General features: G+C 43.7%; 1 protein-coding gene across 1 annotated transcript in view; it reads right to left on the reverse strand.

Annotated features, from left to right (window-relative positions):
* Positions 1-13,664, reverse strand: part of ITGB6 (integrin subunit beta 6) — a 92,399-nt gene that overhangs the window by 55,639 nt on the left and 23,096 nt on the right. The window contains exon 2 of the mRNA XM_014574716.4: positions 32-96. The gene's annotated coding sequence lies outside the window, so the exon portion shown is untranslated. The remainder of the gene's footprint in view (positions 1-31; positions 97-13,664) is intronic.

Raw genomic sequence — 13,664 nt, forward strand, 5'->3', positions numbered from 1 at the left:
GCAGGTCATACAAATAGCTAGGTGTATATACCTGGATAGATGTATAAATCCCATTTTTTCAGGTTTCGTGTTGTGGAATGAACCTTCTAAAACCAGCTGTGAAAAGAAAACAAATTGCCATAACTTATTATAACACTATAATGGAAAGCCATTTTCAATTATACAGCTGGAAGAGACCTCAAGAGGTCACTGAGTCCAACCCCCTGCCCAAGGCAGGACCAACCCCAGCTAAATTATCCCAGCCAGGGCTTTGTCAAGCCAGGACTTGACTTAACCTCTAGGGATGGAGATTCTACCACCTCCCTAGGTAACGCACTCTATTGTGTTACCACCCTCCTAGTAAAATAGTTTTTCCTAATATCCAACCTAGACCTCACCCACTGCAACTTGAGATCATTGCTCCCCATTCTACCATCTGTCACTACTGAGAACAGCCTCTCTCCATCCTTTTTGGAACCTCCCTTCAGTTAGTTAAAGGCTGCTATCAAATTCCCTTTCACTCTTCTCTTCTGCAACTAAACAACCCAAATCCCTCAGCCTCTCCTCGTAGGTCATGTGCTCCAGCCCCATAATCATTTTCATTGTCCTCCTCTGGACCCTCTCCAATGTGACCACATCCTTTCTGTAATGGGGACCCCAGAACTGGATGCAATACTCCAGGGGTGCATCTAGACTGGCAAGATTTTGCGCAAAAGCACTTCCTTTTGCGCAAAATCTTGCCGTCTATCTACACTGGCTGCGAGTATTTGCGTAAGAACACTGACTTTGTACTGTACAAAATCAGTGGTTCTTGCGCAAATACTCTGACGCTCCCACTCAGGGATAAGCTCTCTTGCGCAAGTATTCTTGCGCAAGAGGGCCAGTGTAGACAGCCAAGTTAATTTCTTGCGCAAGAAAGCCCGATGGCTAAAATGGCCATCAGAGCTGTCTTGCGCAAGAGAGCATCTACACTGGCATGGATGCTTTTGCGCAAAAGTAAATCTTTTGCGCAAAGGCACATGCCAGTATAAACGCTCTCTTGTGCAAATGCTTTTAACGGAAAAACTTTTCTGTTAAAAGTATTTGTGCAAAATCATGCCAGTCTAGACGCAGCCCAGATGTTCACTCACCAGTGCTTAATAAAGGGGAATAATCACTTCTCTAGATCTGCTGGTAATGCCCATCCTCATGCACCCTAATATGACATTAGCCTTCTTGGCTACAAGGGCACACTGTTGACTCATATCCAGCTTCTCATTCACTATAATCTCTAGGTCCTTTCTGCCGAAATGCTATTTAGCCAGTTGGTCCCCAGCCTGTAGCAGTGCGTGGGATTCTTCCATTCTACGTGCAGGACTCTGCACTTGTCCTTGTTGAACCCCATCAGATTTCTTCTGACCCAATCCTTCAATTTGTCCACGTCACTCTGGACTTTATCCTTACTCTCCAGCATATCTACCTCTCCCCCAGCTTGGTGTCATCTGTAAACTTGCTGAGGGTGCAATCCATCCCCTAATCCAGGTCATTAATAAAGATGTTGAACAAAACTGGCCCCAGAATCAACCCTTGGAGCACTCCACTCGACACTGACCACCAATCAGATATCAAGCAGTTTATCACTATCCATTGAGCCTGACAATCTACCCAGCTTTCTGTCCACTTTACATCCCATTTATCCAATCCATACTTCATTAACTTGCTGGCAAGAATATTGTGTGAGTAAGTCAACACTTGCACCCTCGTTCGAACTAGGGATGCAAATGTAGGCATTTGAAATAGTCAATGAAGCGGGGATTTAAATATTCCGCGCTTCATTAGCATGATCTCACCGGCGCGTTACTCTGATCAACAGCTGTTTTGAAAGTGAAAATGCGTGCTGAGACGTGTTAGTTTGAATCAAACCCCTTGGTTCAAACTAACGTTACTCCTCATTTTTTGAGATCATTTTTTGAGGAGTAACGTTAGTTCAAACCAAGAAGTTTGGTTCAAACTAACACGTCCCGGTGCGCACTTTCACTTTCAAAACAGCTGTTGATCGGAGTAACACGCCAGCGAGATCATGTTAATGAAGCACGGGATATTTAAATCCCAGCTTCACTGACTATTTCAAGGTTGGCTAGGCATGATTTGCCCTGGTGAATCCACGTTGACTGTTCCTGATCACGTTCCCCTTTTCCAAGTGCTTCAAAATGGATTCCCTGAGGATCCCCTCCATGATTTTTCTGGGAACTGAGGTGAGGCTGACCCCTCTGTAAGTCCCTGGAGTGTCCTTTTTCCCTTTTTTAAAAATGGGCACTAAATTTGTCTTTTTCCAGTCATCCAGGTCCTCCCTGATCTCCACGAGTTATCAAAGATAACTGCCAATGGCTCTGCACTGACATCTGTCAACTCCCTCAGCATCCTCAGATGCATTAAATCTGACCCCATGGATCTGTGTATGTCCAACTTTTCTAAATAGTTCTTAACCTGTTTTTTCTCCACCGAGGGCTACCCACCTCCTTCCCATACTGTGTTGCCTAGTGCAGTAGTCTGGGAGCTGACCTTGTCTGTGAAGACAGAGGCAAAAAAAAGAATTGAGTACTTCAGCTTTTCCACACATCACGGCTACGTCTACACTGGCTCCTTTTCCGAAAGGGGCATGCTAATTTTCAACTTCAGAATAGGGAAATCCGCGGGGGATTTAAATATCCCCCGCGGGATTTAAATAAACATGTCCGCCACTTTTTTCCGGCTTGGGGAAAAGCCGGAAAAAAGCGTCTAGACTGGCCCGATCCTCCGGAATAAAGCCCTATTCCGGAGGATCTCTTATTCCTACTTCAAAGTTTCCTACTTTCCCCAAGCCGGAAAAAAGTGGCGGACATCTTTATTTAAATCCCGCGGGGGATATTTAAATCCCCCGCGGATTTCCCTATTCTGAAGTTGAAAATTAGCATGCCCCTTTCGGAAAAGGGGCCAGTGTAGACGTAGCCCACTAGTTTACTTCCCTCATCCACAAGAGGCCCTACACCCTCCCTGAGCACCCTCTTATTTTTAACATGCTTGCAGAAACTTTTCTTGTTTTCTTTCACATCACTTGCTAACTGCAATTCCAGTTTTGCTTTGGCCTTCCTGATTATACCTCTGCATGCTCAAGCAATATATTTATACTCCGCCCTAGTCATCCATCCAAGTTTCTACTTCTTGTAAGCTTCCTTTTTGTATTTAAGCTCACCAAGAATTTCACTGCTAAGCCAAGCTCACCCAACAGGGTGATTAAAGTCCCCCATGAGAACCAGGGCCTGTGATCTGGAAGCTTCTGTTAGTTGTCTGAAGAAAACCTCATCTACCTCATCCACCTGATCTGGTGGTCTATAGCCATCAACCACAACATCACCTCTGTTGCTCCTGCCTCTAAACTTAACCCAAACAGCTTTTCTCCCTCCATATACTGGAGCTCTGAGCAATCATACTGCTCTCTTACATACAGTGCAACTCCTCCTCCTTTTCTCCCCTGCCTGTCCTTCCTGAACAGTTTATACCCTTCCATGACAGCAAGTCATCCCACCATGTCATGTGAGTCTCTGTTATTCCAATCAAATCATAGTCCTTTGACTGCGCCAGGACTTCTAATTCTTCCTGCTTGTTTTCCAGGCATCTTGCATTCGTATACAGACACCTTAGATAACTAGCTGATTGCCCTACCTAGGCATACAAAATGTCGTTTTACGTTATTGTGAAATGCAGTTACTATTGTACAGGTCTGGTCATCTGAATGTTACTATCGCATTAGAAACTATGGCTTCTGTAATGGAATTCAAGGTAATGTCCCATCCAGCTATTAATACATTCAGATAACTGTGATTAGAAAAAGGTTTTCATTGCATTTCAAAACATTTGAGGAACAAAACCAAACAAACAAAAATCCGTACCAGCCTCCCCCCTCCCCCATAACAGTGAAGCAACAGCAGTGATTACAGGATAAAAGGAAAACAGTATAGCCTTGGAAAAGTCTTTTAATCTTTAAGATGTTGTGAAGTCGTTTTAAAGACACATATAACTCCTTGGAGGAAAGGTAAAATATAAGTTCATTCTATTATTATGAAAGGAAATGTAAAAATAACAAAACCCATATATGTTGTATTTTCTACCATTTATCCTTTTGGTTTTTTTTATAACAAGTTATTTGGGATATGGACTCTCTGTTCATAATGTGTTTGTAACAGCACATGCAAATTTTAGATCCTACAAATTATAAATAATTATGATAATACTAACCTGTGTATCAAAACAAAACTCTTCTGCCCAAACACTGCACATTTTTCATTGATCATAATGACCCCATTCTGCTATTTACACCTGCAATTTCTCCTCTTAGGCAAGACCTGTGTCCATAGGCTACTGTTTCTAGGACCAAGCCCTCCTCTTTTTCACGGTCACTTCAGAGTATCATCACACTATCATATGAATTTTTACCAGCCCGTGCATACTCTTATTGGATCAAATTCTGTTATCAGTTACACCAATGCAAGAACAGAATTTGGCCCATAATTTTAAAATACTGGCAACACTAAAAATGCAAGTTTTTTGTGATGATGGACCCTGGGACTTTTCAAAAGAGTCCGTCCTGCAAACATCCTTTGGGCTCACCCTTTATAGATAGCACAAAAAGATATTCTATCTGCCTGCTGAAAAAAACTCAGAAATCTGGTAGCAAAAAAGCTTTGAGAAAGGTACAAAAACAGAGATGATGCCTCTTAGGCACTAGATATATGAAGCCAAACTAAAATATATGCTAATGGAATGTTTACAAAATATTTTCTTTCTACAGCTAATGTGAAGCTTTACTGACAAGCAAGATCTTGTTTCACTCATTGAGCTGACGCCAATGGAAAGGTGGTGGCCAAAAATAAAGATTGTGTAAAAATTCTAAAACAAAAAAAGTTTGCATGCAAAAGAATACCTAATAGTTCAAGTATCTTCATCTGAATAAACAGTCTCCCTCTGAAAAAAGCCAAGCTCTGTAGCTAACATGTTTGGATATGATGTATTAGATGGGGGCAGTTACATATTAGGAGCCCAGTCCCAGATAAAACATCTATGGGTTCTTTCCAAACGAAGCAGACTCTGGAATATAGGGGATGTTGGCTCCATAGATGGGTGATTTATCCAGGAATAAAGGTCAGTAGAGCACACAGATTCCTGAAGGCAGAGAAAAACCTGTCTAAATAACTGGATATTGGAGAGTTACCCATCAAGAAGAAAAGTCCATGCACACAAATCTCTCTATATGCTGTACAATTTCTGATTTTTGGGACTGCTTACAAACCCCATACCTACCCCCATAAAGCCATGCAACAGAGGGAGCTATTACAGCTGAAAATTTGTAGCTATGCCCTTGGACAGTCATTGTTGGGGACTTCAAGACTGTGGTGTCTACAGACAGATACTGTACTAAAATACTGCCTTGTTGGAGACTTGCATGGAAAGTGGACTCAGTGATCCAGATTCTCCATTACTTTGCAGCTTAGTCATTTAGGCTATGCCTACACTGCGTGGTTATTTCAAAATAACAGAAAGCACGTCTATATAGCAATCTTGTTATTTTGAAATAATTTTGAAATAATGGGCTTTTTACTCTGACTTTTGTAACCCTCATTTCATGAGGAGTAAGGGAAGTCAAAGGAAGAATGCTCTTCCTTTGACTTCTTATTGTGTAGACAGCGCCAAAAGCTGAGTTAAGATATTTTGACTTCAGCTACGCAATTAATGTAGCTGAAGTTAATTCAGCTTTAGCCCACAGTGTAGACGTACCCTTACACTTGTAAAATACCTAATCAGAATGGGAAGGATTTAGAAACCCTGCCTCCCCCCGTACATAGGCCGGAGGGGGCTGGCTTCATATTTGGGTCACAAGGCTAGTTCTTCCTTTCCTTGTTTGGCCTCCAAAACAAAATTTTCAGCCAAGAACTTCCCAAGAAAAGCCTCATAAAATGTTTTTCTACTTGTCTGCTGCTCATTCCCAAGAGACTACTTGCTGGTGATTGGGTGCGTGGAGTAGCAAACACTATCCCTGAGATGGGACCTATTGCAGGGTGCTCTGTCAGTAGCCAGCAGTGCTTGGTCATTTAATAGAGATACTTCCTTTCTAATACAATGTTACCATTATAGCTACAGACCCAGGAAGGCTGAGATGTTCTGTAGGACAGCAGACATGCAGATGCATGTGCTCTGGATTGGATGACTGACCAGAAAGCTATTCTTGCCAGCTGGAAACATCTGGTTCCAAAGAGCATCGATAACAGAGATTCTTCAGAGGCTGCATATCAACTACCCTAACAAGGTTCACTGAAAAACCTCAGCGCTTTCACTAGCTCTTCTGGACTACAGCTGATTCTAATAACCTCCTGGAGCTTTGAATACCTGTAAACATGGAGTGGTCAGGTACCGTGTTCCCTCTAAGAATTTGCCTCCCACCCACCTCTTCTGCAGAGCCACACAGTGGCGGCTCAGCTGCTCCAGGGTGGCCACCATGCAGCCCTGGCTCTAGCTTCAGCCCTTCCCCAGCAAGGACCAGAGCCGAAGGCAGGCAGAGGCAACTCTAGCCAGGGCCAGAGCCAGAGGCCACGTAGAAGGTGGCAGTGGCCAAGGCCTGAGCTGAAGCCATGCTGCGGAAGGTTGGTGGTTACTCTGGCAGCTGGGGCCAGCTGGAACCGCATGGTGGGGGTGCACCATGAAGAGACATGACTGGTCTGACTGGCTGAGATCTCGCACACTGCCAGCCATGGATTGGGGAAATCTTGGATTCCTCCACCAGCAGGCCCTTGGCAGGGACTAAATGTAGAGCTAAAAGGCCAGGCTGGCAGCCCTCACCTCCAATAATCCTCCGCTCTCTGTTTAGCCCCTCGCTGGGGTGAAACAGCCCTCTAGGCTTAATGCTGGCACCTGCCTAGTATTTCCAAGCTCCTTCCACCAGCTGTAACAGCCCTTCGAGGCTCCAGTTATCTCCCCTGAGTCAGGGCAGGATCTTCCCTCTTGTGTTTCCTCCTTTGCTGTGTGATCTGGATTTCCCAAGGAGTAATGGCCTTCCACCTGCAAGAGGCCATTCCAGGGTCAGGGGTGTTTCCCTGCCATTCAGCCAAAATATTTCTGTCCCTACCTCCTAACCCTAAATAATTCCCAGGGACCCATGCCCTTTCAGACCTAAGCACTAGCACGAGTCCGGATCATGGTACTCAGGAGAAACTGAGGGACAGGTGTGCTGTACCCAGGTGGTAGGAGCTGGCATGAACATTTTGGCTCCCAGCCTGTGCTCGGTACAGGGGGAAGGGTAGCAGGAAAACAACACTCCCATAGGTGTGAGAGTGGGGGATGGGAAGGGATCACCTTCTTCCAATATTGCTGCAGGGAGGTGCTACCTGGAAGAGTCTCTTGGGGGGCAGTGCACACATCCAAAAAAGTGCACGTGGCCTCACTGTTGGCGCACAAGACAAAACTCACTCCACTCATGGATGGAAAATCTTAAAGAGAACATGGGTCAGGTATAGATAAAACAACTACCCACAGAAACGGTATTGATGTAGGTGCCAGTGTCATGTGCTTGTCAGCTATGGCATCCTTTCTGGCTGTACAGAGATACAGCTGGCAATAGCTTTGCAATGCCTGCTGGAAGAAGTAATGCCTCTGGCAATTTTATATAATAGGGAGACTCATAATACACAGCCAGGTGAGATTTTTCTTTCCTTTTCTTTCTTTCTTTTTGGTATGGAAACCTCGTGGTGTTTAATTATGTCACTGGATGGAGCACTTTACTAAATAAATGAAACTAGTCTGGACTCATCTTCTGTTAATGTTCCTTGCTGCCTCTTGCTCCCTTTGTTCATTAGCACAGTTGAAGCTGGGTATCACTGCAACAGAAAATGTTCCAGATACAGCACAAAGAAACAGCTGTAAGCACTCAGGGCTAGCTTGTCAGCTCTGGCTATACAAGGGTGTAAGCAGCTGCAGCAGTAATGCCCCACTGCTAGGACTGGGATTGCAGGCACATTAAGCTGCTTGCCCAGTGCCCCCTGAGAGCAATGGCCTGGGAGCAAATGGGAGGAGTGTTGGCACCACATCCCTGGTTCCTTAGTCACTACAACTAGCCAGTTACACAGAGGGAAGTCATTTCCTCCCCAGCCCTGAACAAAGTGAAATGGAGGGTGTTGAACAATTGTGACTCAGTAAGTTATGATTCATACTTCAGTCTCCCCTGAACTCAAGTAGAGACCTAACCTAGCTCTAAATCAGATGTGCAGAGAAAGAGCGAGCCCAAATGCTGAAATGAAGAGTAAACCGTTCACTAAGAGTAGTTTTTCATTTTTTTTTCAATGTATATGTTCCTCGGCCAGAAGTCAGGACTTAGTGGCTTCAGTTGTTTGAGAGAGAGAGAGAAAGAGAGAGACCCTTTGTGCTGAATTTGCTTTGCATGGGTGAGCCCTCTTGGAGGTTTGTTTTCTGATTTTTAGATTTTCAGATTTGGAGAAACTTTCACAGTCAAAGCAAAATAATCAAGCCTGTCAAAATTCTCCTGGACTCTTCTGGAGGAATACTGCCAAGCGACCAGGCTTCTCTCCCCGACTGAAAAGCCAATCCAACACTGTTCAAAGGTGGCCTGGCTTGCCAGGGAGCCAGGCAGCTGCATGATTCTGGCCGGAATTTGGGTTTCACTTTCTTGATTACATTGTAAAAGTTCTCCTCAGTTGTAGAGATGTCACTTTACTGTGTAGAACTTAGAGCTTAGTGCTATTTTGGCTCCTCTTAGAGTCCATGGGGAAATCCCTCTGCCTTGCTACCTTTCAATAGCTCACAGATTCAAGTGCTGTGGGGTTGCTTCCTGCCTATGTCCACACTCTTAAAAGACCAGGAGCACTCCTGAAAAACCTCCCTCTTTGCTTCACAGCTGAGTTCTGCATCCCCGTCTCTCTGGTTCCAGAGCTACTACCCTCCTTCCCTCCTGCCTCACCAACTCCTGCCAGAGATGAGGAACTCTCTTCCTGCCCTAGGGAGAGGTAAGGCACTCCCAGGAGAACTCCCTCCATCCCAGGGCAGAGGACAGCAGAACTAAGGGGGAGAGGGATGAGAGGACAGGGACTAGTGGCTGTGTCTGGAGCGTATTGAGGGTCGGGGACTTATGGGGGGAGAGAGAGAGGATTAGTTCAATTGGGGGGATAGGCCCTATTATTTTTAACCCCCCAGAAGCTGCCAGAAACTCCCCCAGCAAGCCTTGTCCTGCCATCCCCAGCCAAGGAAAGTGATGTGATGTGAGGCATGGAAAGGGGGATCCTCGCTTTCCCAGCCCTCTGCTTGTATCAGATCCAGGGATTCCTTCAGAGGACTGTTGTCATAGTTCCTATGGGTATGTCTACACTACCCTCCTAGTTCGAACTGTAGGCATATCGTGGTAATGTAGGCATATCGTGAAATGAGGAGTAACGGTAGTTCGGAATAGGAAGCCTAGTTCGAACTACCTAGTTCATGCCCCGTTTAGCCGCGCTGCACGGGGTTCGAACCAGCGGGGTTTTAAAAATGGCGGCTCCCCGCTTATGCAAATGAAGCCCGGGAAATTCAAATCCCGGGCTCCATTCGCAAGTGCGGTATGCCTATATTACCCTCCTAGTTCGAACTAGGAGGGTAGTGTAGACATACCCTATTAGAACTATAGACCTCTTGCTGAAAATACATATATGCCAGGCTGATACTTTCTTGAAATATAGCTTGCCAGTGCCTAGCTTAGGGAGAGTCAGTGAAATTGGTGACTGCATCCATACTGAATGGCTTATCAGAATTAGTTCAAGCAACGAGCAAAACATGCTAGAATGGTGAGGTCCCTGTGTCATTTTGAACCTTAACTATGTTGGGTTCATTTCTAGTAACGAGAAGTTCAAACCCTTTAACAGACCTTGTTATTTCAGGGAATAGTCTCACACTTGGGTTTTCAAAAACTGTTCCCACAAAGTACTGCCGTGTTCTGGGGACTGTACTGACTGTGCTCAAAAAACAATGTTCTCCACTCATAGAAACTTTTCTGGAAGAGATCTTCTGAAAAAACTTCTTCCAAAAGAGAGTGTCCACACTGCCAAAGTGCATCAAAAAAACGCTCTGCTTTTTCAAAAAATATCATCCACACTGCATGGACGCTATCTCGCATTTAAGCTGTGATTACTATGGATGGAATGGCCACCAGGGCACCTGTGCTTTTTCCTCTTTCCCCTTCTTTCGAAAGAACTCCCTGTTCCCCATCTACACCACCTTTTTCCAAAAGAGCTCTTTGGGAAAAAGGCTTCATCCTCGTAGAAAGAGGTTTACCAATGTCAGAAAAACTCCTTTGTTCTTTTCATTTTTTTTTCTCGAAAGAATGTGATTGCAGTGTGGATGTAACTGAAGTGTTTTCGGAAAAACTCTGTAGTGTAGACATAGCCATAGAGAGACTTTTAAATATATTTGAGAGTTTATAGCCAGTGCAGAGGTACTACTTTACCTCTCTGTAATGTTCACCCAAACTATATATTTAAGCACCTTACATAAAATTAATTTAGCTTTCAGCTGAATATTTCTCAGACTATAGGTGTTAATATGGGTTTTCAAAACACATTCTATATAATCCTTACCTCTCTATACTGGAATAAATGGAATACTACTTCCATTATTTTTACGATGTGCTCAGTGAGATATATAAAACTAAAGAAAACCGTTTTACTGCCTTGAGTGAATTAAGACTGTATTTTACTCTTTTTGCCATTATTGTTACACAGTACACTCTTATAAAAATGGCAGAAAACGAATTAAAAGAGACAATGTCAATTTATGTTTAATCTAGAAATTTAAAACATTTTATAAAACATCAGACCAGTGTTGCCTTAGTACTTACATTCCAGTAAAAAATGGTTTTTTTTAATGCACAAACATTTCCTTGCAGCATTTGAAACTCAAATACTGCAGCTCTAAGAATCTGAAACTGACTATAAACAAAAATGAATGGGGTTTAATTGATTTGAATTGCCCTGGATCAGGAGTGGCCCTAGATGACCGGCCAGCAACTGGCACCCTAGGCAAAACACGTGATCGGCACACCTGCCTCCAAACCTCTCAATGGCCGTTTTATTTGGCACCCTAGGCGACTGCCTACTTCACGCCTATGGATGGGCCGCCACTGCCATGGATGAGTTAGACAAAGAAAACAAAGACACAAATTTTATTTTAAAAATTGCCACTTTTAATCATTTCAAAAGTTGTTGCAGGTTGGAGCCCCCTGGTCAGGCCCCCTGGGAACTTGCGTGGTCCTGAACCAAGGCGTTTGCCAGACCAGGGGAGGTCAAGTCTCCCCTCCTGGCTGTCAGACCTGCTTTGACCCTGTTCCTGGGCACTGGGCACTGTGTCCCACTGTGCCGGCCCTACTATTGCTGGCCCTGACCCAGGCTGTGCTCCCAACAAGTGACCGCAGCCTGGGCTGCACACCAAGCTGCTGGCTCTGCTGCTGCCAGCCTGGCCAGGGCTGTGCTCCTGACCCTGGCTGGCCCTTGCTCCCAGCCATCAGGACTCCGGTCCAGCAATATCCATGGTCCTGGATTTTAGAGGATCAATCTGTACTAACAAAAGTAAAGAAATGTGGGATTTTTAAAAGCAGTTTGTAATGTTTAAGTTACCAGTGTTCCTTTTTTGTTTGAAATTGGTGAGTATGTCTTACTGCTGATAATAATGATAAGTCAATGCATTCAGCCATGTCGGGTATGTAGAAAATAGTGCTGGGCAGAACTTCTTAAGTGGGTACAGTTTGTTCAGAATATTTCATTGAATAACTTCCATGAATTGTTCTCGGTCTGTAGTTCATTGCAAGTATTTGAAGTATGAACAGCGTTGGTTTAGTTTTGCATGGACACCCCGTTCATAGGGTTTCATTCTGTTTTCTGATTAGACGAACATAATTCTTAGGAGTTAGGTTTCTAGTGCAAACATACACAAACTGCTTCTCATGAATATTCTCTAGGAATCATTGAACACTTATTGGTTTTTAAACTTTTCTGGCAATCTTGTTTGCCAGAATTTTTATGAACAGTGAACAAAAAAGGGTTTTGAATACAATGGAAAAAAGATCTAAAAATTCAAACAGTTATTCATAGCAAGCTTTCTGAAGAATTTGCCCAGCTGTAGTTGAAAGTCTGATTTACTGTAATCTTGTTATAATCTGTTGGATGCTGTAATTTTGTGCCTTTTACAGTTGGTGTATTGCTTTTGAAAAAGTAAAGCCAATCTTCTCCCTCCTCTAGCAATCTCCCTAAAGGCAAGACTTCATAGAAAATAAGGTTTAACGTTTATGTGCATGTGACATAATTCTTCAATTTACATCCAAACGATGAATGTGTAAATGTTTAAGGTGTTTTGTTGTTTACACAGCATTGTAGATCTCGGCCTGCCTATGGAGGAAAGTTGTACAAACTGAGAATAATGCCATGTAGATTTATACACAGTGACTAAACATTAACAAATACATGATAGCGGGCCTCATTTACCTATTTTAAGATTATACTAGAGAGAGAGACTATGTGGCCATAAATCCATTCCCCTATTAGGGCTGGTCTGATAACAGCATAGGGAATTTTTAAACTCCTATGCTGCAGCTGTCATGAAGATAAAAGAAGATTCTCTGCACCACCCTGTCTGTGTCTCAGAAGTTCTGCCCATTGGAATTTTTTGAAATCCTAAATTCCTTTGCTTGGAAATAATCAGATTTTATGTAGAATTTTCCAGCTACTTGTGGACAAGCTTGAGCAAATTCAGGTTGAGCAGGCTGATGTGATGTGTTTCTGCAGGCTTCTCTCTACCGTCTCGCATATTAGTGCTGCTTTGTGCTGCTCTGGTGATGTACAACTGCCCTAATGCAGGCAATTCTAGTCAGGGAAATTCCATGTGGCATCAGCTATTGTACACTCTTCTACTTCTTCACCTCATCCCTACTCCTGTGCCCTGGCAATCATTGATAATCCATAGCTACTGGAATGGCACTTTGCTTTGCAACCTGAACAAATTAAAGCAGCTCTCAGACATGCACTGAAGAACAATCTGGTGCCTGAATGGCTTCAGTTTGAGGGAAGTATAAAGAAGGCTTAAAAGTGTCTTTACATCCTTTTGGATCCCTGCTGTGCTGAGCACTCCTCGGGGGGATTCTATGAACAACATTTTCAACAAATTAAGAACAAAGGGTGGACAAATCTCAGCTACAAGGACAGAAACTACCCTGCCTTAGACAAGATCCTTCTCTCCAGCTAACTAGCATCTCCCCCATCTTGTCTGGAAATAGGCTTCAGCAGCTCACTTCTATCCAGGTCCTTTTCTCAGGCAGACACTGGGAAAGTGAAGACTCTACACCACAGCTACTCAACTTTGGAAGCCCTGGGAGCCACACTGATACTCACAGCACATGCCAAGGGCTACAACTTAAGTGTGGTTGCATATACATGCAAATATATATGCAAATATATGCAAATAGTTTCTTTCACACTGACAGGCATGAATACAAAGATTAAGGCAAGATTACACAAGATGCAGGCCCCATTTAAGTCAGTTCTGCTGATATTAATAAAATGCAATATTTACCCGATTTCCACCATATGACAGCACTTTTAATGAGCAATGACAGTCCAGGTATTTAACTACTAAAACACATATCAACA

The sequence above is a fragment of the Pelodiscus sinensis genome, chromosome 7 (assembly GCF_052426305.1).
Source record: "Pelodiscus sinensis isolate ZL-2025 chromosome 7, ASM5242630v1, whole genome shotgun sequence".
Lineage (NCBI taxonomy): Eukaryota > Metazoa > Chordata > Testudines > Trionychidae > Pelodiscus > Pelodiscus sinensis.